General features: G+C 39.7%; 1 pseudogene across 1 annotated transcript; it reads left to right on the forward strand.

The window, feature by feature from the left end:
• Nucleotides 1-8,287: 8,287 nt before the first annotated feature.
• Nucleotides 8,288-27,641, forward strand: LOC145795092 (uncharacterized; annotated as a pseudogene). The gene is made up of 10 exons (XR_014335315.1): nt 8,288-8,409; nt 8,846-8,888; nt 10,307-10,404; nt 10,906-10,987; nt 12,123-14,467; nt 24,545-24,628; nt 24,800-25,036; nt 25,425-25,657; nt 26,846-27,026; nt 27,169-27,641. The product of XR_014335315.1 is annotated as an uncharacterized LOC145795092 (transcript).
• Nucleotides 27,642-27,916: the final 275 nt, after the last annotated feature.

Raw genomic sequence — 27,916 nt, forward strand, 5'->3', positions numbered from 1 at the left:
GTGTCTCGTTTCCTTACACAATTTCAGCGTGTTTGGGAATTTATCTCAGGACGTGTGATGTACGGGCCTAGGCGGGTTTTATCTCAGGTTGTGTTTAATACACGCCTGGGCGGGTTGTTGGACCTCCTCTCACGATTTCAACATGGTTTGAGTGTCCCATTCCTCACACGATTTCAGCGTGTTTGGAATTCATCTCAGGTTGCGTTGTCTACACACCTGGGCGGTTGTTTTCAGGCCTCTTCTCACGATTTCAGCATGGTTAGAGTGTTCTTTTCCTCACACAATTTCAGCGTGTTTGGAATTCATCTTAGGTTGCGTTGTGTACACACCTGGGCAGGTTGTTTTGGACCTCCTTTCGCGATTTCAGCGTGGTTTGAGTGTCCCTTTCCTCACACGATTTCAGCGTGTTTGGAATTTGACTTAGGTTGCATCGTATGTGTGCCTGATTGTTTGTTTTTCCTCCTCTCATGATTCCAGCATGGTTGGAGTATTTTCCCCCTTTGCATTCACCATTGCATTTTGCATGCATTGCATCGTGCTTTCGTGCGCACCTTACCTGCACTTGTTAGTGCATTGTTCGCACTTTCTTGCGCACCTCACCTGCACTTGTTAGTGCATTTTTCGCGCTTTCTTGCTCACCTCACCTACACCTTTTAGTGCATGTCATCGCACTGCTTTGTGCAGTTTATCACTCGTGCTGTTTTGCGCATCGCACTGTTTTATGCAGTTTACATTCGCGCTATTTTGCGCACCTCAATCGCACTATTTTGTGCATTCACCCTACTTGCACTGTTTTGTGCACCTTTAGCACACACTGTCTTGTGCACCTGTATCACACTGTTTTGTGCATTCACCCTACTCGCACAGTTTTGTGCACCTTTAGCTCGCACTGTCTTGTGCACTCACCTGGTCTGGCAGACCTTAAATCCTGCACCTTTATTCACACTGTCTTGCGCACTCTCCGGTCTAGGAGACCTTAAATCCTCTAAAGGTGCAATTCCTTTGGTGTTTGTCGTGCCCGAACGACTTCTGGTGGTCTAGCATAGCCACCTGCCTGTGTTAGCGGTGAGTTCCTAGGAGATGAACTGAGACAATGGAAACTAGAGTTCGAATGGCTTATGCCTAGAATGCAAAGGTTCGGGATTTTTTAGACTAAAGTCTGGTTTAAATACCCAGGGGTATATCCTCGGCTTGAAATCTGTATGGCAGCCCCATAGATTGAGATAGCATGTGTATGTGCCTCAATTCTGGATACTGAACCAACCTGGTCTATCACCCTGTTGGAGAATAGGGAAAGTTGCGACCATAGTCAGGGAGAAAAGTAGTACCTGCGGTTCAACCGAGAAGAAGGGGAAGATTCTCACATCAGCATGAGGTAGGACATTGCTGAGGTAAGTCATTGCCAATTGCCCCTGTAAGGTACCTTCACCTCTTAGCTATTACATTGCATTTTAGCGACTACATTACAGTGCTTTGCATAAATCCTCAATTTTCAAGCCGGCTTCGCATAGCATATAAGTCCAATTATCAAAATCTTCCTGCATATCATTTTGCATCCTGCCCCTGAACTACGCTGGTTTGATTCCTTGCAAAGGGATACGTAGGCAGCCTGCGGGCGCAACATAATTATTTATCTGTATTTTGTTTGTTTGTCCAAGTCTTCGGCCTTGTCAAAAATGGGTCGTCTCTGGGCTTTGACATTCACTCCCGTCACTTCTTGACTTTTGAGTTCTGTCAAAGAGGGGCAACTGTAGACACCCTATTTTTGACCGCCCTTAAGACTTGGGCGTTACTAATGGTTTACTCGGTGATGAAGGTGTGCAGGGCAAAGGTTCAGTTTCTTCGGCAAGGAGAGAGTCAATCTCAACTTCATACCCCTTTCGGACCAAAACAATCTTGATCGAAAGATTTTAGACCTTGAAACCCTCTCTTTCAAAATGTTTTGAAAATAAAGTTCCTATGATGTTCCGACGCTCGCATTTCGTTAAATGTTGCGCTTTTCGATAAACCGAGCAAGGACAAAGTAGAAATGAATGAAAGAGAGTTGAAATCTTTGAAAAATCTTTCAAAACACCTTGTTTAGGGGTTTGGAGTTGAGGAAAATTGGAGAAGATGGAAGAAACCAAGTTGAAGAAAAAGGTGGGTTTAAATCGCTAAGAGAGAGAGCCGAGCGGTCCTCGCTAAATCACGCCTGTCTGTCTATACACTTGGATTTTAGCTATGAGGCCACCACCATTGGAAATATTACTTCTGGGGCTTCATTTTGCACTCAAGAATCTCATAAAGCCAAGTCCGGATGGGGGAGATATGGTTGGTTGAAGTAGGGCATCAATCCGGTTGGACCGAATCTGCGCGGCTTCACCAAAACATGCATAACTTTTTGTACAGTTGGAATTTGGATGCAAGGTTGGTTCCATTGGAAAGCTAACTTCTGGGGCTTCATTTTGGACACTAGCCGACCACTTTTGGCCTTAGAGACCACCCTCCAACGACCTTCCTTTTTGGCTGACCACAAAAAGTAGTTGGCTGACCACCTGACCCTTTTGACCTGGTCGGCCGACCAGGGCAAGTGGTCGGCCGACCCCCTGAACTGGTCAGCCTGCCTCACTCAGTTTTGTCTCTGTGAGTTGATTCTAGCTGTGCCAACTGGAGGGCATAGACTAGATCCTCCATACACGTGTATGGAGGATGTTTGCTCGTGGTTTAAAGCTTCTTTGAGAAGCTTTAGACTTGTTTGTCTATAAAGGGAGGCCTCCTCTTCCTTGTAGAGGGTTCAGATTTTGTTGGAAGGAAAATTATATATCTCTCTTTGTATCTCTTCCTTTGAGCCCTAAAGTGTGAAGTTCTTGACCCTTTTGCATACAACTCCATAGCCTAACCCTTCCACCATTGGTCTAAGCTTCTTGGAGGCCATTTTCAGAAGTTAAAGGTTGAGTTTTGGTCCAGAGGTTGCTAGTCTTCTTGAGCTTCAAGGGTAACACTCATTCTCCCTTTTTAAGCTTTATCTTGCTCCATCTTTTAGCCATACTTGCAAGCATATTTGAGCTTTGTTGTCAACTGAAAAAAGTCTTGTTTTGAGGTCCTTTTTATGTTTGTTTAAGGTCATTTTGTTGTTGGGGGTCATCTACCCCCTTGCATGCTTCATTTTGCCTCGTTTTGAACCATGCATTAAGGTTTTTGCATTGACCTTTGTTTGGCCTTTTAGCCACTAAAATCCAATGGATTTTCAATGGCTAGCATGTTATTTTGAGAGCCAAAATCAGAGAGGGGTGACCCTCTCTCTCTCATTGTTTTGTTTTCTAGCATTTTTGGCCTTACAAAGGAGCACTTATTTGCATGCTTCCAAGCCTTGTTTCAGGCCCTTTTCAGTGAGTTTTAGGACCTGCATAAGCTCTGTCCAGAGCTATTTTTGTCATATTGGGTGTCCATCTTGCATGTGTAAAGTAATCTCATTCATAGCCTATCAAAGGAGCATGTCATTCTTCCATGCATTGATCATGTTTCAGTGGATTTTTGGGCTTTATTTGGCATGTCATACCTCTGAATTTTTCTGGTTTAGTGGCCTCTTGAATGCTTCACATACTTGTAGTGTAAATCCTGTTCACTAGCTTGTATTGCATGTTGTTTTGCCCCTTAATTCTAGCACTTTTTGGCCATACTCTAAACTGATTTTGTGCATGTTTTGGACTGCCTTAGCTCTGTTTTTATACCTCATGGTCGAATGATGCTTGCTATGCATGGTTGTAGTGTAATACCCTTGCCTAGCTTTGAGTTTTGAAGCCTATTGCATGCTTATATTGAGGTGTTTGCATGTTTTAGCATCATTGTGAATCATATTTCAGAGCTTATATGTTTGTCATATTCCCATGTTTTCCACTCTTTAAATGTGTTTGAGAGTTATGTATGAATACCTCATTTTTGGACCATTGCATGAGCTTCATTTCCATGCTTTGCGAGCCATCATTTTAGTCTATATTTGCCACTGTTTTGGCCTGCATAGGGACTGTTTGGGGCTTGTTTGGCCATTTGAGTATTGCTTCGCATGCCTATAGTGTAATCCACTTCACTAGTTTCGGTATTTGGGCCATCTAGCATGCATTGTGTGAGGTTTTTGCATGATTCGGGACCATCTTGCATGTCATTTCAGAGCTGGAAAATATGTGATTATATGCCATATTTCGTGCTTACCATGCTTTGGTGGAGTTGCATTTTGTGCCTTAGGTTTGGTCCCTTGCATTTGTACATGTTTGCATGTGTGTTGTTGCTTCATTTTCATCATGTATGGCCACTGATTTGAGTGTGGCTGAGGGCCATTCATTTTAGTTTAAGTCCATCTCGCATTATGTATGCCATATCCATGTTGTCTCATGCTTAATCGTCGCATTGTGTATGCCTTGTTCATGGCTTCGTGCATGTCCATCTTCGTATGTGCATTGCGTATGCCATATAGTTCATGCGCATTGAGTATGCCATTCTTAGTTCATAGCATTGTGTATGCTAGTTGCATGTTTGCATATCATCCCTTACATGCTAGCATGATTAGGTTGCATTGCGTTTAGGGTTGCATGCTAATCGTATTGTGTATGCCATGTATATTGCATTGTGTTTGGAATAGGGTTTAGTTCAAACACGGGAAACGAGGGACGTTTCGTACTCCAAGTGATGATGCGTGCCTCGATTCTCGGTCGCCGACACTCCGGATTATCCATGATGGAGTTTAGGCCTTGTTGTGTTTATATGTGTATTCATTTTACATCGAGTCGTGCAATCCGACTCCTCGGCCGTCATGCATCGAGATACATGATTGGTGGCACGAGGATTGAGGACTACACTCCCTGGAGCTTGTGCAATGATGGGGAGGGTGGTCATGCACACATATGTTGAAAATACTTTGTCATGCCCCTTTCTCGCTCTCTGTTGCAGCAAACCGGAAACCAGCAGCAAAAACTGGTCAGCAGCCTTCTGGAGCTTTGTACAGTGTTCTGGGACCAGTTGCAAACAGAGGCAAATCGGGGCATCGTGATGGATTTCCCGACAAGGCGACTTGAGCATGCATGCATCCCTATCATTCGGAACAGAGCTGAGGCAGTCCATTTTGTTTAATTTGCATCCTAGTTTCCTTACTTACTTAGTTAATTCGTTAATTAATTAATGTTGTGTAATTATTAGTTTAATTAGCCTAGATCAGCTAGTTCATTCTGTACTATTCATTCAGACCCTCCGAGGAGGGCAATGTTGTAAGAAGTATGCGTGCATGTGTGATGCATGTCTTCCAACCCCACGTCTTTCTCCCTTTTATTTACCAGCTTATGATGATTAGTTTAGGGCACATTTGAATTAGCATACTTATGCTCGCACGTTTGCATCCATTTATCTGTCTTGCATGCACCGGGCTCGGCACATCATACTAACTGCATAGTATTTCAATTCTGAGTTGAATACGTGTATCAGTTGTTGCATTTCATATGCCATTATAGAATAGCCGAGCCTATCTTAGTTGCATTTTTGCATGTGTTGCATTAGGCATTTCAGTATAGTTAGGATTCATGCATGATTTCTAATTAGCTTCTTTCTTTGGCTTGGAGTACTCGGTATGTATTTATGCTTTAGCATCCTTGCATGTGTGTGAGTGACTGCCATGATAGCATGCTTGCCATGAGGCTAACTGCTTATGTGATATAACTGCCTGATTGCCTGTGGGTTAAGGTTGGATTATTTAAATTGGAACAATTCATCAATTGCGAGTTTTAAACCCACTTAAGAGTGGCAAATCACCATGTTTTTTTTTAAGCCAACTTGAGGGTGGCAAAATCCGCATTTTAGCCTACTTGCGAGTACCAAACCGCCATTTTCTATTTGTCTACCATGTCTATCTGTCTATATCATCACCACCACTATGGCCAGCCGTTGTCATTAACCACTTCTAGCGATTTTTCTAATTGTGATCCAGTAGTCTAGCGGTAGTAGAGTAAAAATAAATTTAAAAAAGTCCTTTAAAACTGTAATGCCCTCAAAAATAATACAATAAATATAACCCAAAGCATAAATAACAACCGCATAAATCAGAGTATGTAGACGTCCCCGAACGTCCCGGGAGGGAATCCCGTTTTGTTCATTGGGGCTTACTACAGTTTGGACTCAATGTCACGGTCCTGTATCTAATCTCGCGGAGTGTAATGCAAGACCGATGAATCATCAAAGGGTCCAAATCCGGCAAATCGTTTTGAAAAACTGATTTTTAGAAAGAAGTGCCAAACATGAACTGCTTTGCCAGATACAGAGTCGCCACCTAAATTTTTTTTTGGGGGAGAATTTAGGAAACCCTGACTCGTGCCTAAGGCCACGTGTCCGTCATCACCAAAGTTGCCTTGGCTTGGGAACTTGGGTACGATTGGGGAAGGTCACTTCATGAGCACCCCCGCTGGCCCGATCAAAGATCGGCCTCTACTAACCATGATATCGAGTTTTGAAAATATTATGTGCTTTTATTCCGGTTATTAGCCTAGAATTACTATGTGATGCACACAACATACAAGTATAGACTAGATCGTTTGAGTGGGAACAAAACATTTCATGTTTGTTTTGAAATAAGTGATGTAAATAGATAAGTGCATAAGAATAAATATACAATAAATAAAGATGATATAACATTTTAAATTATTATTGTTCGTTTGTTCCTAAAAGAATAGACCTTGAGATTATTAATCAAAAAAGTTTAAAATAAAATTATGGAAAATTTTACTGTATACACCCTTGGAAAGGTGTACCATATTATGCATCCTTAGTCATTTTCTTTTTTAGTTATGACAATATTTTAGTTGTGTTCATGAAATTTTTGATCATGCCTCATGTGGTGTTTGGTTATAACTCTTTTTTTTTTTTTTTTCTTCTTCTTCTTCTTCTAGTTATGACTCAAAATATGAAATTATATAATTTTTTTCTTTAATTATAAGTTACATATGTACACACTCTAAAGATGTGTACCATAGTCTTTTCCATAATAACCGAGTGCACTCTTTCTTTTCTTTTAAATAAAAGATGAACTAGTGGGTGGCACACACAATGCGTTTGCAATTAAGATAAATAAGAATAAAAATAAATAATAAAGAAATTAATATCATAATATGTTAGTTGCTTAAATAGTAAGTGTGTTTTTAATGAAATCCAAAATTCTTGAGTTTAGACCTTTCTTTTAGACACCAAATTCAATGTTCACTATAATAATATAAAGAGATAGAAGATAAAAGGACAACAAAACACAAAACTTTTCGAATTCACAAAGACAACTTTATGCGAAAAAAATCTCTCAAAATTGACAGAGTGGAAAACCTTATTTTTTATTTTTTATTTTTATACTGGGCATATTTTAGTTATTGTAATAAAAGAAAAAAGCATTTTTGGCGATGTTTTTGCTAGTCAACAAAAGGTAATTTTCATAGTTGGATCGCCGAAGCCATGCCAGTAAATGATTCGGCGATCAAATAAATTGTGGTCACCTTATAAATAATTCGGTGACCAACACTACAACAAAAAATATTTTTGGAGACATTTTTTGGCAACTAAAATAGAAATAAGTCGCCAAATGTACATAATTGGCGAACATGTATGTGTTTGGTTGCAAAAAACTAAACTATTGGCCACGAACTAAAATATTTGGTCGCTGTTGAGTTTGGCATGAAGTGAAATTTATCCGCGGGAGCTAGGAAAAGTTTTTGTGATCAAACTAATATACGGCAACAAAATATTTAGTTGCCAAATGTATTGTTTTTGGCGACACCTATTGCTTAGTCACAGAAAATGTAAACGACATTTATGGCGACCTAATTAATTTAGTCGCCAATAATTAATTTGTCAAACTACACCGTTTGGTATTTGCCCTAATTTTTAATGCCAGAAATAGTTGTCTGTGTGAATAAAGAAGTAATTGACCCTTTGAAGCTCCATTCTCTGTCTCTCTCTCTCTCTGTCTCAAGACCTCAAATAGCAAAAGGTATGTCTTCTTCTTCTTCTTCTTCTTCTTCTTCTTCTTCTCTCTCTCTCCCTCTCGCTCTATTTCGCTGCCGACTATAGAGAGGGTGCCGCCGACGACACTCTATTATTATAATTGACCCTTTCTATGGTCGCTACTGTCTGCCCGCATGTGGCCATATTTGTTCACAGCTTCCTGCGAAAAAAAATATTTTATATATTTAGAAATAAAAACAATATATAAATTATATCTCTTAGCTCTCTATAATAAACCAATTGATTTTTATAATATATAAAAAATTAAATTAAGAAAACCACATAATTTTCTATTCTATATAGACCCATCAAACCCCTGAAGATTTCAGATTGTGTTGAATCTTTCCCTCTTCTCTCTCTCTGAAAGATATCCAAAAGCCTCCTCCTCTTTCTCTCATTCATAAGGTAATTTTGATTTATTTCTTTTTAAAATTTTCAATTTAATCTGTTATTGCAAGCTTGGATCTTTCATTCCCACTGTTGATTGATCTGTATATTGATGTGAATATCATTGGATGGTACTTTTTGTTTCAAATGACATATGGGTTAGGCTCTGTTTTCGAGTTTAACATTGATTTGTTTTGTTTTTGTTAATATGATTTGTATTTTTATAATTTGAGAATGTGGATAAATATTACTCACCTAGGTAATAAATATTCCTCAGCAGAACTCAATCCTGTAATTCCTCTATCTTCTATGAGTTTTGGTTTTGAAACGCAAAAGATAGGTTGCTATCCAAGAAATGTATGATGTATTGAATTGTTTCATTACATTTTTGAAAAAACCTGTTTTAACAAATTTTTAATTTTATTTTCTGTTTTGTGGATTTTGGTTTTCAAAGCACAGGAAATTCACTCCAAGAAATGCAGAGAAAACACTATCAGGTTTGTTTGATTTGTTTATTGTCTACACATGAGAAGGGGGCTTACATAGTGGAATATATATATAATAAATCTGCAAATAGAAGGTGGCCAGCTATGATTTCTTGGGACTATCTCTACACATGTGCACCGAATGACTAAAGTTGAATTTATTTATTTTTCTTTGAAAAGTTAAAGTTGATTCATATAGTTTGGTCATTGTAGGAATGTGATTCTGTACATTTGAAGGTGGAATTGTTAATATAAATTTCATACCATGTTTTATGTATTTAGGAGCTTAATTTATGGGTTTTAATTGATTTTGATTTCTAATTTAGCTTAGTGGTTTTTAATGAATAATTCTATGCATACTAACAATCTTACTAAAATTATAAATGGTTAGATGTGATTGGTTGTCAAAAAAATAACAAGATTTAAACCACGAATAATATTTGGACATGGATGTTTTTAGTAGGATTTTTTTTTTTTTTTTTTTGTTTTAGAGAAGGGGAGGTGGTTGTAGGCCATTGTTTGTCCCATTGTGATGCCAACAATCCCATTGTCATATGCTACGATGGTTCTACGGAGAACAAAAGAAAATTAGAAGGAAAATAATTAGAAAAACATATCCACAGATCAATCTTGAGTTCCATCTTATCATGACATTCTATAAATGGGTATTCTTGGGAGGTAATGTCTTGTTTTTATAGTTTCTTAACATTTCACATAGGATCGGTACATCTTAAAATGTTTCTGCATATAGCATAACCTTTAATTAATAAGGTCATGCATTGAATTAAACTTTATACTATTAAAAGTCATAAAGATGAGCTATCCATGACAGTGATTATGAATCTTGACCTGATATGGATTCGAGCAGAAAATTATTAGATTGAAAACAGTATCATGTGGAAGAAAAAAAAAAAAAAACTATTCCTTCATCTGGAGTTGTTTTAGATTAACATTTAGTTCATGATGCCCTTCATTAGAGAGAGTGTTTAGATTCCCCTTTTTTATGATATTCTCTTGTTTGATTGTGTTATTTATTTTGGATAGTTTGGGGATTATACCATGTAAAGTTCTTGTGGGAGTAGAAATGTAGTTGTGGGCTACTTAATACAAAGTTTATGATGTCCATTATCCATCTGAGATTTAACTCAGCACAAGCAAGGAGTTTAAAGTGGAAAATTATGAAGCATTTATTTATTTATTTATTTTTGATAAATAAAAATTATGAAGCATGTTAAAATAACAGTATCTTAAACTTTCTCTCATCTCTGTGTCAAGGAACTAATACTATCACTCCATATGCCATATAAACATCATGCAGTTTTAATGTTATTTTGAGTGAAGTGCCATCTGAAATTTTGTACTTAAGATTGCAAATATACCTTTGTATACTTTGTGGAATTTGCTGTTAATTTATCCATGGAACTTTTCAGTAAGTGTCAATTTAATGTTGGGCTGCTATATGCTGATGTGTATGGATCATCTATTCCAACCATGATGAAACTCAATAGCAGGCCTAAAGTTAATAAAGGTAGTTATTTAATCATCTGAATCCTTCCTGACATGTTCCAAAATCTATGGTGTCAATGATGTGAAGTACTATAATGCATGATAGTGAATTGCTAAGGGTAAAGAGATATAGATTTGCTTTTAATTTACTGCTCATATTTTACTAGTTAATTTAATATCCCTTTCTTGCTCACATTTTATTGTGAATATTCTTTGCTTGTGTCACATTGGTGCTGGATTAGATATAGTTGGTACCTTCTGAATTATGCTATGATATTTTCTACTGCTTCTTGAAAACTATGGAATCAGGTGTGTTTGTCAATGGGGTTTCTTGTCTTCCCTCACCTGTTACTTCCCCTTTCTTATTTTATTGTACATATGTGATTCGAAGTACTTGGGCTTCAAATTGTAACTCTGTTTGAGGGATTTAGTGATTATTTTTTTTAAAGTTAACCTGTTAAATATATTTTACTATTAATTGTTGTTTCTTTATCCAAAACTTATGTTGATTTTGTTCTTGCAGGTGTGAAAGTCCTTGAACATGTGTCAAGGGGAGTTGATTGGGAAAGCTTGATATTCTCGTGGTGGATACGCTCTTGGGACTGGTATCAGTTAGATAAAAGAATATGAATACAGATTTAGAGGTTTTGATGCTTTAACTAGAGGATCAACAATTGGCACGGCCTAAGCAGAGTGACATAGAGACACATTTATGCTTCAAAGGCTCTACCTTTGTTAGATTCATGTTTCAGGCCTCAATAATGAATTTACTAGTCAAATTATGTGTGAAATTGAGATAGCCAAATGTCATAGGATGATATATTTCCTTCTTTTTAATTTTACCAATCTATCTAAAGTCAATATGGAAGTAATGCTTCATTTTCTGATCTCTCTCTCTCTCTCTCTCTCTCTCTCTCTCTCTCTCTCTCTCTCGCACACACACACACACACACACAAATTCACACAATCAAACAACAATGAATTGTCAGCACGAGCATGTCACTCAAGTCTAAATAAACTTGTAGACACAAACAACACCTCGTTACAACTTTTTGTTAGGAAATTTGCAGAACTTAAGGCTTAAATGGTTCATTCGGGAGGCAAACTTGTAAACAACCACGAAATCAATCAAACATCAACATGAGCATGTCACTCAAGTCTAAATAAACTCGTAGAAACAAACAACAGCCCGATTAGTCTATTTGATGTTGCTGTGTTGCTACTGCTGTTTACTCATATTGCTTTCTTAGTGGATTTATGTGTCTCGTGTGTCTAAAACTAGTGTCTCCTCAAAGTGCTATATACGGTGACTTTGATGTGCTGCCCTGTTTCATCCATTATTTTTTGGTGATTCTTGCTAAATTCCCTTTATGCATGCTGTTGAAGTGACCGTTAATATTTGTTCTATTAGAGAGATTAATTCTTTGTCAATGAAATTAATTCTTTTTCCAATTAGGGAGACACTGGGGCCAACTTACACCATACTTGATCCTTTTCCAAATTAACTTCATCTCAGCTTCTGTAATTTAGAAAATTATCATGTGGGTGGTTATATGTTTGGTTAATGATATTTTATAAAAAAAATTCTCGCTATTATTCTTATTTTTTGGGCAATATTTTATAACAAGCATATCAAAAGTACAAATTAATACAAATCGATACAATTTTAATAAATTAAACGGTATTTTGCACCGTCGTAACTGACAATTTTAACTAACCTGGTATGTTTCTCTGTTTCAGTTTGTAGGGTAGCTTCATCATTTTGTTAGTAACCGATGAATCGAACATCGATCAATTCTATTAACCAAATCATCCAAAGATCAATCTGCTCTGCACTGACTTCAGAACCAGTCCTCAACACTAATTTTCTATCGAAATTGTCATTCTCATCGTTATCGTCGTCAATTTCATCTCTCCAAATCCTAACAGATTCTCAGACCAAATCAATCTCAAACCCACTTTGCAGTTTCCTTCCCCATACTCAAAACCCTAACAATATAGTCGATCTCATATGCTCCAATCTCAAACAACACAATACCCATTTTCCCATTGTTCACAAAGATATTCAAGGGCTTCTTCCTCATCTGGGTACCCATGAAATTTCTAGGGTTTTGTTGAGATGCCAATCTGATTCTTCCACTGCTCTCACTTTCTTTAACTGGGTAAAAAATGATTTGGGTCTTAAACCATCGACCCATAACTACTGTATTATTGTTCACATATTGGCATGGTCTAGGAACTATTCACGGGCAATGAAACTGTTATCTGAATTAATAGAGTTGAATAGAGATGTTTCGGCAAGTTGAGATGTTTTCCAAAGTTTGGTTCAGTGTACAGACGAGTGTAATTGGAACCCGGTTACCTTTGATATGCTTGTTAAGGCTTATGTTAAAGTGGGTATGATTAAAGAAGGTTTGAGATCTTTTCGGAAGATGGTAAAGCTTGGATGTGTTCCACATGTTGTTGTATTTAATAGTCTTTTGGATGGACTTTTGAAGTCGAATTATACTGATCAGTGTTGGCGAATCTATGAAGACATGGGGAGAATCGGGGTACATCCCAATTTGTGTACTTTTAATATATTAACTAATGCCTTTTGCAAAGGTGGAGACGTCGATAAGGTGAATGAGTTCTTGGAGAAGATTGAAGAAGAAGGGTTTGATCCTGATATTGTGACGTATAACACATTGATTGACAGTTATTGTAAGAAGGGAAGATTGAAAGATGCGTTTTATTTGTATAAGATTATGTATAGGAGGGGTGTGATGCCAGATCTGGTTTCATATACTGCCTTGATGAATGGTCTCTGTAAAGAAGGGAAAGTGAGAGAGGCTCATCAGATCTTACATTGGATGGTTCATAGAGGGTTGACTCCAGACATTTTGACATATAATACTCTTATATGTGGTTACTGTAAGGAGGGAATGATGCAAGAATCTAGGTTGCTTTTGCCTGATATGGTTAGGAATGGGATTTTCCCTGACAATTTTACCTGTTGGATTCTTGTCGAAGGATATGTGAAAGAGGGTAGGTTGCTTTCGGCCCTGAATATGGTTGTGGAGCTTCAGAGATTTGGAGTTTCAGTTTGTCGAGATATTTATGATTACCTAATCCTTGCTTTGTGTCAGGAGAATCGCCCATGTGCAGCAAAGAATCTCTTAGAAAGAATGTCTCAAGTTGGTCATGAGCCTAAAGAGGAAATTTGCAATGAGTTGATCTATTCTCTATCCAAGTGTGATTTTGTGGAGGAGGCATTGCTGTTGAAAGCTGAGATGGTTTCTAATGATATGAAACCCAATTTAGTTACCTACAAAGCTCTTATAGGCTGCCTGTGTAGATTAAGTAGGAGTGTGGAGGGTGAGTCCTTAATGAGAGAAATGGTTGAATTTGGTGTGAATCCTGATATTGCAACTTGCAGGGCTTTGATAAATGGATTCTGCAAGGAAAGGAATCTTGATAAAGCAGAATCTCTACTTGGTTCAATTGTTGAAGAATTTCAAATTAATGACATAGAATGTTGTAATGCACTCCTCAAGATTTATTGTGAGGCAGGTGATGTTGCAAAGTTGATGGAGCTTCAGGATAGGTTGCTGAAAGTGGGCTTTGCACCAAATAGCCTGACATTCAAGTACATGATAGATGGATTATGTAAAGTTACGAGATCAAAAACTGTGTGCTGCCTGAGGAATGAAGAAAACAAAGGATAGGCTCTTGTAACCAATCTCTCTTGAAAGCTCCCGAATAGAGTTTTCTGGTGTCAGATTCAAATCAGTTGCTGTTGCCTTCAGATATGAGAAAGTGGCACTTGATTTGTTGAATTGCTATGTGCTCCAAGCAGCACAACTGTTAGTGGTAAATGAGGGTGGTGCCAAGAGGGCTCCAGCAACTTGGACAGCAAGAGGCATTACTATGAGTTGTAAACCTTATGCAACTGTGGCACTTGAAAATGTTCTGATTGGTTAACGACAGCGATCATAGAGTTCCAGAAGTCATCGAGAAGCTTGCAACCTATTGGCTCCAGAAGTCGTGCACCTATGTGCCATGGAGTTTTGGCAATCTACAACAACTAAGATCACGTAACACGGGTATGTGTCTTTGAGAATTATGCATGTGAGCTATATGGTTCTATCAAGAAGATGACGAGGCTTCTCTCATTTTCTTTTTCACTTCCTTTCCAATATAAACACCTTCACACGCTGTAACGCCCTCAAAAAAAACAACAATAAACCCATCAATAAAGATATGCATTGATATATAAAAGTTCCACATTCTTCCATTTAACAGAGTTTCATTACAAAAAGTATTACATGTTAACAACAAAAGCAAATGCCTTATGGGCTTACAGCTTTCCAAGTTAACACTTGGTTACAACAAAAGAGTACTAACTCAGTTACATATTAATCCCTTGGCTTGAATTTACATGTAATACATCAAAATAAAACGGCAAAAAGTATGTCCGCCTCTAGCCTCCCAAGCTATGTCCTTGGAGGTGGCATGCTACCTGTACCTGAAAATGATATTCCCATATAGGGTGAGCCACAGCCCAGTAGAAATACACTAAACCAACCATGAACAATGACTAAAAGATTAGCAATTGATAGATGGCCAACACTGATACATTCACATAAATCACATATTTATGTCATACGACTCACGAGTCCAAGTTACCTTTCATTTTCCCTTTTTCAACAGATAAGCATGTTAGCTCTATCATCATCTCAACAGATATGTATAACAATAATATCCCACATTCACAGATAAGCATATAAGCTATATCCACATTCTCAACAGATATGTATCACAACAATATCCCACATTCACAGATAAGCATATGAGCTATATCTATACTTCACAAAGATAAGCATATGAGCTCTATCTTCACTTCTCTAAACAAGCATATGAGCTATATCTACGGAGTTCATCCCTTATCTTCTCCCAACACTATCCGGTTTAGAAGTACATCCCCCATCTTCCCCTAAACCGCGGAGTACATCCCCCATCTCCTCCTCTACACATAACGTATACAAACACATTGGTTCTATATACAATCACTCAGTACATACAGTTAATGTATTCTATCAACCGTCAAATTCCATGACACATTCCATTGATTAGTTTCCGTTTGCCTAATCATCATGCATTGTCTACAACAATCACGACTATCCTCCACCGATAGCCCAAAGCAGTTATCTCTATACAGAAAATAAATGCACAATGGATATTCAATCAACATTTCAATTCGGTGAGTGATAAATAGTTCAACTACACCTCTTTTTCCCATATATTCCCAATCTCAACAATTCCATTTCATTTCCTTATTTCTCACAATTAATTATCTTAATTAATCAAACAATGTAATTAGGTCATTTCCATAATTACCATTACAACCCTTAGGGCCCATTTTCATCAATGATTCAACATTTATTCCATTTCTCTATACCAAACATACATCTAGGTTTATTATAATTAAAACCCCAACTTTTGTAAAATAACACAAAAGCCCCAAACTTTCACAAAATTACCAAACCAACCCCAACATCTCAAAATACTAAAATTTGAAGACAAAATCCATAGAGAGGAGTAGGATATCCCTACCTCAAATTCAGAGCTCCAAGGGAGAAGAAGACAAAACCCAACGTGCTCCAAATCTCGAAATTTTCAGATTAAAATGTAGCCCTCGACGATTAACAACTTTTTTGTAAAGGCCAAAGGTGAACAAATCACTCATACTAGATCAAAACCTAGAGAGAAGGTAGAGTTCTAGAGTGAGAGGCTCAACAATGGTGTTTTTGGAAAAGTAGGAGAGAGAAGAGAAAGTGAAAAAGTGATTTGAAAAGTCAAAACACGGAACTTAAACCCAGTCAACCCGCTCGAGCGTCAAACACCCCGCTCGAGCGTCACTCACAGACTCCCGCTCGAGCGCCAACAATCCCGCTCGAGCGGCGGATGCACACTCTCAGAACTTTTTACAGGACCAGGTCTCCGCTCGAGCTTCCAACTCCCCGTTCGAGCGGCACTCACACAACCCCGCTCGAGCGGCCAACTCCACACTCGAGCGTCCAACACTGCACAGAAAATACTGGATGGGTGCAATTCCCGCTCGAGCGCCAAAACCCCCGCTCGAGCGGATAGGCCAAAATCTGGGCAACTAGTTTTGGTTTCTAAACTCAACCAACCTGTAACAAACCTGCCCAACACATCCTATAACTCAAACACGAAGTAAAAGGATGTAAACAAGATAATAGACAACTACTAACATCCACCGACACATGTCCGGATCACTGTACAACAAGGGTAAATCCGGGATCACTATAACCTCCCCCCCTTAAAGAATTTCGTCCCCGAAATTAAGCACAAGCTTTCAAAAACAAGTTTTCCTCCATTTTAAACAATGTCATAATTTAACATTCAACAATTCGACCCATTACTGGCCACCCCCTCCTTTTAACAAGAGGCATTTCAAAATATGTAAACAACATATGTACTTTCAACATGCATCAACATTACGCATTTCCTTTCCAATTTCAACATATATAATGTTACATTCAACTTCCATATGAGGCAAGTTCCAAAACACACTTCCAATAAACCAAACATTTTCAATGTTTCACAACTTAAGACATATATAAAAGCTCTTAAGTTCAACAATAGTTCAAAATCTAAATACAAGATTACATATCAACAAACAAGTCCGGATATTTTTCGCGGACTTCCAACTCACGTTCCCAAGTGGCTTCCTCCACTCCATGATGTTTCCACAAGACTTTCACCAATGGAATGGTCTTGCCACGCAGGACCTGATCCCGCCTATCCAAGACCCGAACCGGCCTCTCCTCATACGAGGCATCCTCATCTACCTCTAAATCGGTCCAATCCAACACATGTGATGGATCTGGCTCATACTTCCGAAGCATACTCACATGAAACACGTCATGCACTCCGGACAACTGCGGCGGTAAGGCTAACCGATAAGCAACCTCGCCAATCCTCTTGAGAATCTCAAAAGGCCCAATAAACCGAGGGGATAACTTCCCACTCTTCCCAAACCTCATCAAACCTCGCCTAGGTGATATCGTCAGAAAGACATGATCACCTACCTCAAACGCCAAAGGCCTCCTCCTACGGTCGGCATACGATTTCTGACGACTCTGGGCTGTAACAAGCCTCTTACGAATAAGCTCAACTTTCTCTGTCGTCTCCCTAACCAACTCCGGACCCAACAAAGGTGCATCACCCACCTCGGCCCAACACATTGGAGACCTACACGGTCAGCCATACAAGGCCTCAAACGGTGCCATACCGATACTAGACTGAAAACTATTGTTGTAGGCAAACTCTACCAAGGGTAAGTGCCTCTCCCACGTCCCACTGAAGTCCAGGACACAACCCCGAAGCATATCCTCGAGGATCTGAATAGTACGCTCGGACTTCCCGTCAGTCTGAGGATGATAGGCCGTACTAAAGGTTAACTTAGTGCCCAAGGCACTCTGCAAACTCTGCCACAACCTAGCAGCAAAACGAGGATCTCTATCTGAGACGATCGTCACTGGGACCCCGTGCAATCTCACTATGTCCCGAATATACAAGTCGGCAAGATGATCTACCGAATCTCTCACGCGCATAGGAATGAAGTGCGCCGACTTAGTCAACCGATCTACAACCACCCAAATAGCATCACTACCCCGCTGAGTCCTCGGAAGACCTACAACGAAGTCCATAGTGACATGCTCCCACTTCCATTCGGCAATAGGCAAGGGTTGCAACAAACCCGCTGGCCTCTGATGCTCGGCCTTCACTTGCTGGCAAGTAAGGCACTTCGATACGAAAACAGCCACATCTCTCTTCATACCCCGCCACCAAAACTGGCGACCCAAATCCTGATACATCTTAGTACCTCCCGGATGCACCGCAAGGCGCGAATGATGAAACTCTCGGAGTACTTCCTCTTGGCATGACTCCGGCACAAACAAACGGTCTCGGTATCTCACACTCTGGTCGGGATACACCGTCAAACCCTTCTCAACCTTCCCACTGGAGATCTTCTCTCGGAGGGATTCTACCTCAAGGTCACCTCTCTGTGCCTCTAACACTCGTGTCACAAGTGTAGGCTGCGCAACAACAGAAAACAAGGCCGTAGCCTCAACGGATTCGCCTAGTAGCAAATCAAACTCGCCAAGTGCTCCGAACATCTCCCATTCTCGGATGGCTATACTAGCTACATCACTAATGGATTTCCTACTAAGGGCATCGGCCACAACATTGGCCTTTCCCGGATGATAATGCAGCTCAAAATCATAATCCTCAATGAACTCCATCCACCTTCTCTGCCTCAAATTCAGGTCTCTCTGTGTAAACAGATACTTTAAACTCTTGTGGTCCGAGAACACCTCGAACTTCTCACCATAAAGGTAGTGCCTCCAGATTTTCAAGGCAAAGATCACAACCGCTAACTCTAGGTCGTGTGTAGGGTAATTCTTCTCGTGTATTTTCAACTGACGTGAGCCATAAGCTACCACTTTCCCCTCTTGCATTAACACACAACCCAAACCCTCTCGTGAGGCATCACAATAAACCGCATAACCCAACCCTCTCTCCGGAATAATTAACACCGGAGCGGTGGTCAATCTAACTTTCAGCTCTTGGAACGACTTTTCACAAGTCTCACTCCACACAAATTTGACTCCCTTCCGAGTTAGTCTAGTCAACGGTGACGCTAGCCTGGAGAAATCTTTCACAAACCGACGATAATACCCAGCTAATCCCAGAAAACTGCGGATCTCAAACACACTCTTAGGCTGTGCCCAATCTTGCACTGCATCTACCTTGGATGTATCAACAGACACTCCTTCCCCGGATACCACGTGGCCTAAGAATTTGACTTCCCTCAGCCAGAACTCACACTTCCCAAACTTGGCATACAGCCTATGGGCTCTAAGCAATTCAAGCACCACTCTCAAGTGTTCCTCGTGCTCCTCCTCAGAAGGTGAATAGATAAGAATGTCGTCTACGAAGACAACCACAAATCGATCTAAGAACTCCCGGAAAATCCGGTTCATCAAGTCCATAAAAACTGCCGGTGCATTGGTAAGCCCAAATGGCATCACCAGAAACTCATAATGGCCATACCGCGTACGGAATGCCGTCTTTGGAATATCCTCTTCCCTGACCCTCAACTGGTGGTAACCCGATCTCAAGTCTATCTTAGAGAAACAACGGGAACCCTTCAACTGGTCAAACAAATCATCTATACGGGGCATAGGGTACTTATTCTTAACCGTAGCCCAATTCAACTTCCGGTAGTCTATACACAACCTCAAGGCACCATCTTTCTTTTTAGCAAAGAGGGCCGGTGCTCCCCACGGTGAAACACTAGGGCGAACAAAACCCTTATCTAGCAATTCTTGGAGCTGAACTTTCAACTCAACCAACTCCGCTGGAGCAAAACGGTAAGGTGCCATAGAAATCGGCGCCGTGCCAAGCACTAAATCAATAGAGAACTCTATCTCTCGGTGAGGTGGCAAACTAACAAGGTCTTCGGGAAAGACATCCGAATACTCACAAACCACCCTCGGTAATACAATCTGGGTCTCATCATACTCACTACTCTCAAAGCTAGCAAGTAGACCACTAAGCTCACATCGCCCTCGCGAATCATACCCCGGTGGTAAAACACAACCAACCCGGTCTCCCAAGAAATGGAACCACTCCCCGCTCAAGGTACATAACGTGACCCTCTGGCGGTAGCAATCGATAACAGCCCGGTATGACGATAGCCAGTCCATACCCAAAATAACATCAAAACCCTTCATGGGCATGACAACAAACGGAAAAGGAAGCCTATGGTCGGCGACCTCTATATCACAACCTCTAACACCCTGTTTCAGGATCAACTCACCACCCAAAGGCGATACCACACAAATAGGAGATGCTAACTGTACTAACTCCAATTCCAAAACAGATGCAAATGCAGCAGATACAAAAGAATGAGATGCACCCGTGTCTATCAACACATTAGCAACCGAGTTGCAAAACAGAAAAGTACCTCTCACTACCGATGGAGCCGGTACTAAATCCTGCGCGGTAACAGCATACACACGCCCCGTAGGCCCCTGGTCTACCTACTCACCTCTAGGAGCATACGACTATTGCACAGACTGGGATGACGAAGCTCCCGGATTGGCCCTCGAGGCCTGCACAGACTGAGCTGGCTGAAAACTCTGCGTCTACCTGGAACCAGACGCTCCCGAAGTGGCACTCAACTGTGGGAAAAACCTTTTCAGGTGCCCAGGCTGTCCACACTGATAACAAGACAAGGGCTGCCCCCTGCCCAAACTCTGACTCTGCGGTCTAGCTGAAGAAGAAGCAGCTCTCTGACCCCCACCCTTCTGCGGGCAAACTGAAACTTTGTGACCCAGCTGGCCACACTTGTAACAAGCAAACTCCCCCTGATTGCCTCTCTCCGAACCTGCACTCGGCACCGGAAAGGTCGATCTAGAAACTGCTCCCTGAGACTGCTGAGGGTTATAACCCCTCTGCCTCCTGCCATCACCCTGGCCATCTTGGCCCCTCTTGGAGCCCCTCTGTTCTTCCTCCTCTTCCTGCATCATAATTTCCATATGAGCAGTGATATCTACCAAGTGCCTATACTCTCGGATGTAAGACCCACCAACTCTCAACTTGAGGCCCCGCCTCAACTTCCGCTCAAACTCATAGCAACGGCGTTCCTCAGACGCCACCAGTTCAGGTGCAAACCTGGACAGACTGGTAAAAGTAGCCTCAAACTCGGCCACTGACAAGCCCTGCTGTTTAAGCCGGCTAAACTGATCCCTCAGCTTCTCCCTAGCTGCTACAGACAAAAACCTCTCCTGAAAAGCATTCACAAACGCCTCCCATGTACCACCAACACGAGCCTTCTCGTACTTCCACCATTGACCCGCATCTCCCTTCAGCTGGAAGGATGCCAAGGTCACTTTCAGTGCTCCGTCCTCGATGCCAAGCATCTCGAACGTCTTACTCATTTGCTCTAGCCACTCATCAGCCTTCAGTGGCTCCTTCGGATCCCCGATAAACTCATCCGGATTAGACCGGAAAAACTCCCTCTTCAAGAAAGAAGGCCCTGCCTCAGTTGCCTGATTCCCAGCTCTAAGAATACCCAAAGCTCCTGCTATCTCTCCGGCCAAGGCACCCATGGCCTGCTGACCCACTGGCTCGGCCACATTGGCCTGACCAACTCCCTCCTGCACTGCCGGAACCTCCCCCGGTAACGGTACCTCCTGCCTCGCAGGCCTACCACGCCTAGCACCTCTTCCTCGTCCTGACATCCTAATAAAGGTAGCACAGAACGTTAGCACATTCACAAATGTGCCGAAACTAAACACTCACGTCCTAATGCATGGACAACTGTAATTCACTCCACGTAAGCACATAAACACATAAGCACTTACGAATTTCATTTCCGGATAATGATAGTCCCGAGGCGTTACTAGAGTTCCGGTTAGAAACAGCATTGATCAAGTGCTTTTCCAACAAGACTCCCAGAAACCCAAGGATCCAATCAACATCCTAGAAACTAAATCCCATAGCCACATAGTCACATAAGCATGTTATCAATCAAGCACATAGCATATGATACTACATCTAAGTCTCTATCAAGCGAGACAAACCCATTGTGATCCTAATCACTTCCCACGTACCCAAAGTATTCGAACCCGGTACGCTCTGATACCAAGTTGTAACGCCCTAAAAAAAAACAACAATAAACCCATCAATAAAGATATGCATTGATATATAAAAGTTCCACATTCTTCCATTTAACAGAGTTTCATTACAAAAAGTATTGCATGTTAACAACAAAAGTAAATGCCTTATGGGCTTACAGCTTTCCAAGTTAACACTTGGTTACAACAAAAGAGTACTAACTCAGTTACATATTAAGCCCTTGGCTTGAATTTACATGTAATACATCAAAATAAAACGGCAAAAAGTATGTCCGCCTCTAGCCTCCCAAGCTATGTCCTTGGAGGTGGCATGCTACCTGTACCTGAAAATGATATTCCCATATAGGGTGAGCCACAGCCCAGTAGAAATACACTAAACCAACCATGAACAATGACTAAAAGATTAGCAATTGATAGATGGCCAACACTGATACATTCACATAAATCACATATTTATGTCATACGACTCACGAGTCCAAGTTACCTTTCATTTTCCCTTTTTCAACAGATAAGCATGTTAGCTCTATCATCATCTCAACAGATATGTATAACAATAATATCCCACATTCACAGATAAGCATATAAGCTATATCCACATTCTCAACAGATATGTATAACAACAATATCCCACATTCACAGATAAGCATATGAGCTATATCTATACTTCACAAAGATAAGCATATGAGCTCTATCTTCACTTCTCTAGACAAGCATATGAGCTATATCTACGGATTTCATCCCCTATCTTCTCCCAACACTATCCGGTTTAGAAGTACATCCCCCATCTTCCCCTAAACCGCGGAGTACATCCCCCATCTCCTCCTCTACACATAACGTATACAAACACATTGGTTCTATATACAATCACTCAGTACATACAGTTAGTGTATTCTATCAACCGTCAAATTCCATGACACATTCCATTGATTAGTTTCCGTTTGCCTGATCATCATGCATTGTCTACAACAATCACGACTATCCTCCACCGATAGCCCAAAGCAGTTATCTCTATATAGAAAATAAATGCACAATGGATATTCAATCAACATTTCAATTCGGTGAGTGATAAATAGTTCAACTACACCCCTTTTTCCCATATATTCCCAATCTCAACAATTCCATTTCATTTCCTCATTTCTCACAATTAATTATCTCAATTAATCAAACAATGTAATTAGGTCATTTCCATAATTACCATTACAACCCTTAGGTCCCATTTTCATCAATGATTCAACATTTATTCCATTTCTCTATACCAAACATACATCTAGGTTTATTATAATTAAAACCCCAACTTTTGTAAAATAACACAAAAGCCCCAAACTTTCACAAAATTACCAAACCAACCCCAACATCTCAAAATACTAAAATTTGAAGACAAAATCCATAGAGAGGAGTAGGATATCCCTACCTCAAATTCGGAGCTCCAAGGGAGAAGAAGACAAAACCCAACGTGCTCCAAATCTCGAAATTTTCAGATTAAAATGTAGCCCTTGACGATCAACAACTTTTTTGTAAAGGCCAAAGGTGAACAAATCACTCCTACTAGATCAAAACCTAGAGAGAAGGTAGAGTTCTAGAGTGAGAGGCTCAACAATGGTGTTTTTGGAAAAGTAGGAGAGAGAAGAGAAAGTGAAAAAGTGATTTGAAAAGTCAAAACACGGAACTTAAACCCAGTCGACCCGCTCGAGCGTCAAACACCCCGCTCGAGCGTCACTCACAGACCCCCGCTCGAGTGCGAACAATCCCGCTCGAGCGGCGGATGCACACTCTCAGAACTTTTTACAGGACCAGGTCTCCGCTCGAGCTTCCAACTCCCCGCTCGAGCGGCACTCACACAACCCCGCTCGAGCGGCCAACTCCACGCTCGAGCGTCCAACACTGCACAGAAAATACTGGATGGGTGCAATTCCCACTCGAGCGCCAAAACCCCCGCTCGAGCGGACAGGCCAAAATCTGGGCAACTAGTTTTGGTTTCTAAACTCAACCAACCTGTAACAAACCTGCCCAACACATCCTATAACTCAAACACGAAGTAAAAGGATGTAAACAAGATAATAGACAACTACCAACATCCACCGACACATGTCCGGATCACTGTACAACAAGGGTAAATCCGGGATCGCTATACACGCTACATGGAGCAACTTACAACGAGAAGGCTTCCATATAATCTAATGATTGCGAGTATTTTGGAATAGAGGAATTTAGGGACACAAAATTCTTAGCCAACCACAACGCTGGCCTGGTCAACTGATATTAATTGTTGCAGTCCTAGATTGTATGAAAGAAACTAAGTTTTCCCATTGAAGCAGACAAGTAATTTTACTTATTAAAGCATTTATTATGACAACTATAGTTTTTGTTTGGAATGAATGTCAACATATATATACCTTTCGTACAACCTCATTCTTATTAGTTTCTCTTATGTTATATTTTTTGCAGGAGTTTAGGTATATTTATTATTTTGTGGAGTATATTGTAGATGCTTATGTTGTGGTGTTGAGACATTTGGTTGGGATGGGATTGGTGTGTTACAAAATCTCATTTCAATGTACTAAGTTTTTTCGACCTCAATTTTTCTTGATCTTTCATGCTGTCCCAGGATTTTATTGCCAAGTTCAAACATATGCTGTTATTAGAAGTTTCATGTTGTTCTTGGAACCCATCCATCTTAATTGGTTTAATTAATGTCGGCAGCTTGTTCATGAGGCTCAAGTATTTGGTGTGGAACTGCTAGAGACTGTTTTTTCGTCATCTCCCGCTCATCACAAGCACTCTGGTGTGTCCAAAAAGAGCTTGGCTTGAGTTATATTCCTGAACTATCAACACTAATATTATCCTTGCTTGTTACTCTCATTCAAACAGAGCCTGAACATGAACAACTATCTATATTGAAACTGCTTCTCTTCCTCTTGAAGTGGAAATGTGAAAATGGTATGGTCATTTAATCATGCCTTAATGTTTCTTTTTACCTCTTTTACTTACACGGGAATGGCCTATAAGGCTATTAGTTTGGTGCATCGCTTTTAGTTCTCATACTCTTTGTTTTCTGGTCCAAATTTACTTTTTATATAACATGAAATCTACTACTACTATTATTACCATACGCCATTGAATTGTAATTATGTTCTTGGTAATTTTGTAAGGATGCATAATGACCACTATCTTGAAGTTCACGTGTGTTTAATTTTGTTGTGAAGTTGCTTTTCTTGGTTCACACTGAGTGCATGACTGGATGTTTTTTGTCATTGCTTTATTTTATGTTTTTTTCTTGCTAATTTCACTACATTAACAAAATGCAGTCCTGTACTTGCTTTTGCAGATGCAGTTAATTTAAACGAAGAGCTTTTATTCGTTTTTCCTGTCATCAACCTTGTCTCATCTCCTTCTAAATCCGTTCAACAAGCAGCAATCGATTTGCTTTCCATTTTGGAAAAGCTTTTAATAAATTTGTTAGTTTCACCGAAGAAGGAACTGATCATGCAAGGGAGATTTCCATCTATTACCAGACCTGAAGACGTTATTTTTAGGCTATTGCGACAATTGTGGTCTCAGGTTTGTTTCCATTACTTACAGCTGAAAATTATATTTTCACTTCCTCACTTCCTGATTAACATTCTTGTGAGGGCTCATGATTGTAAGAATATACAGTTACAAAAACAAAATATAAGAATTAATTCTGAATTATGTGGCTGCTTAATTTGGTGGTGGTTGGATTGAATAGTTAGTGCTAACATGTGGTCTGTTTGTAATAACTCATTAGTTCTTGATAGAATTCATGTTTATCAATTATATATATGGTAATAGCAGCTATAAACAAATTGTTCCATTACAATGTCTTCTCCCAGATTGTGTAGCTTGATGACTATATATCTGTTTGGCGGTCTTACAAGGAAAATCTACTAAGTGGAAAATGACTATTTATTTCTGTTTGGTGGTCTTAGAAGGAACCTACTAATGGAAATGCAGCTTTTATTTTCTAGAAATCATTGGCACCCTTTGATGTTTGGAAAACCATAGTTGATTTTATCATGTTTAAAAATATTGGTTTATTAGTTGAGACGTATGACTTTGTTTAAGATTCGTGAACTGTCAGCATTGTAATGCCCTTGCCCCAAGTATTTGGAGTAGGCAGCACACACGTGTTGACTGATGCTGTGGACAAGCATGAAACTTCAGAAGCTTTGGTTAGTTTAATTTTTTTTATAGTTTTAATTTGTTAAGCCATGCTCAAAATACCTTTTGTCATTTATGATATGGTATTGGATTACTTATCAGGAAAAAAAAAAACTCTATTAGTCCACTGCTGCAACTAATATTTGTCATCTGATAAAAGAACAAATAGTCTAGCTTCTTAATCTCCTTGCGCATTGCATACTTACATGCATACTATTTAGTGAATATGTGGCTATCCTCAATCACATTTTATTTTTGTCAGTTCCTCATCGTCAAGTCTTCTTCTTTTGTTCGGTCAATCAATAAGTTCTTCCCATTTTTGTGCCTTGTTGCTAAATTAGCTAGTGCCCTATTGTATGTTTGAGTTTGTTATAGTGGAGCATAGAGAGTCAATTTATAACATTAATTTGTCAGTCCTTGAATAGCTGCTTGAGGAAACAATGTTGATCCAATGAGGTCAGGGTCCTATCAAAACAGAGATTTTGTAAATAGTGGTCAGGGATGCAGCACTTGCTATGTTACTTTCTATGTGGGCCTAATATTTTGCTTTTATTTTTTCATATTCAGGATCAACCTTTTCTACCCAGTTCTTTTCTTTTGAATTTTGCTTCCAATGATGGAACTGATCTCAACAATATGCACAATGTACCAAAAACATGGACCTTCCCTTATGAGAGAATACTGTGTGGATTCTTGAAAGACGAAAGTCCTCATCACCTATCTCTCGGTCTCGAGATCTTTCTTGCAAGTAAATGCTATCATGTTATTTAAATAGAGATTTTTGATTTGCAATAACTGGGATTGGTTTGGTGTTTCACGTCTTTTGGGGTTTGAAGTTTTTTTTTCAAACATCATATTGATTCTGTATTGATATTTGTGTTTTTTTCCAGAAATGCCTTTATTACTAAGTGCAATTGCCAGCATTTTGGTCATGCATGGTAAACTGGGGAGCTCAGCTGTAGAATTCTTGGCTGTTATTGGCATTATGGATCCTAAGCTTGGTGTTCCATTGTTGCTAACCATTTTATTCTACACTAACATATTTTCTAGGACAGGCAAAGATACAAATTTCCATAACATGTTGGTAAGTTTGTAATTTGTAACTATGACCCGGTATGGTAGAGCTGTGGGAAAGTAATTATAGATTATAACTTATCAGATTATAGTTTACAGCTATGAACATAAGCTGGTAACCTGTTTGGTGCAGCTGTGGGATTATGAATTTAAGCAGTAGAGTAGTATTTGGTAAATAAGCTGTAAAATAGCTTTCTGCTGTGTAATTGTCATTTTTTCCCTTGTGAACATAAAAATTGTAATTTCATCATTTTCTTCACTTTAAATTTTGAAAAAGTTATTTCATTAATGGAAGTTGATATAATTAGTACCTAATTTGGTACATTTTTCCATTACTTTTTTTTTTTTTTTAAATTTTAAATATTGAGTGCACAAGGGAACATGAAAATATCATTGTAATAAAAATACAATAAATTACTATTAAGGCAATAAAAATAAAACTTCCTAGATATTTAAAGAACTCTAATTTCGTCTACAAATTGACATACAAATATTATGTCTCTTCACTTACATCTCGTTATCATCACCTAAAACATCATTTTCATGGAGTGCTTGTTGAGACAA

The sequence above is a fragment of the Camellia sinensis genome, chromosome 7, assembly GCF_055761805.1.
Source record: "Camellia sinensis isolate YWXY chromosome 7, ASM5576180v1, whole genome shotgun sequence".
Lineage (NCBI taxonomy): Eukaryota > Viridiplantae > Streptophyta > Magnoliopsida > Ericales > Theaceae > Camellia > Camellia sinensis.